Here is a 608-nt window from a genome sequence, read left to right on the forward strand (position 1 = left end):
ACTCAGTTAACCAGCAGCTGTTCCAGAACTGAGCGGCACGTTTGCTCATCATTGTAATCAGAAGGCTGATATAATACTATGCATGTCAGTCTCTCTTGGCTAAGAGTTGAAGAGAGACTGACTGCATCACTTCTTCTTTTATAAGAAACCTTTAATGTGTTGAAAATCCCAAATTGTTTGCATAGTCAATTACACACAGCTCTGACACACACACTTAACACACCAGACATGCCACCAAGGGTCTTTTCACAGTCCCCAAATTCAGAACAAATTAAATAAAGCGTACCAGTTACTATATACTGGGGTGGCAGGTAGCCTAGTGGTTAGAGCTTTGGGCCAGTAACCAAAAGGTTGCTAGATCTAATCCCTGAGCTGCCAAGGAAAAAAAATGGTTCTGCCCCTGATCAAGGCAGTTAACCCATTGTTCCTAGGCTGTCATTGAAAATAAGAATTTGTTCTTAACTGACTGTCTGGTTAAATTAAGGTTAAATAAAAAGAATATAGAGCCCTTATTGCATGGAACTTCCTTCCATCTCAAATACACAGCAAACCTGGTTTCAAGAAATGGATTAAGGCAACACGCCTCTCCCCTAATTGACCTAGACAGT

This window comes from Salmo trutta, chromosome 31, assembly GCF_901001165.1.
Source record: "Salmo trutta chromosome 31, fSalTru1.1, whole genome shotgun sequence".
Taxonomy (NCBI): Eukaryota; Metazoa; Chordata; class Actinopteri; order Salmoniformes; family Salmonidae; genus Salmo; species Salmo trutta.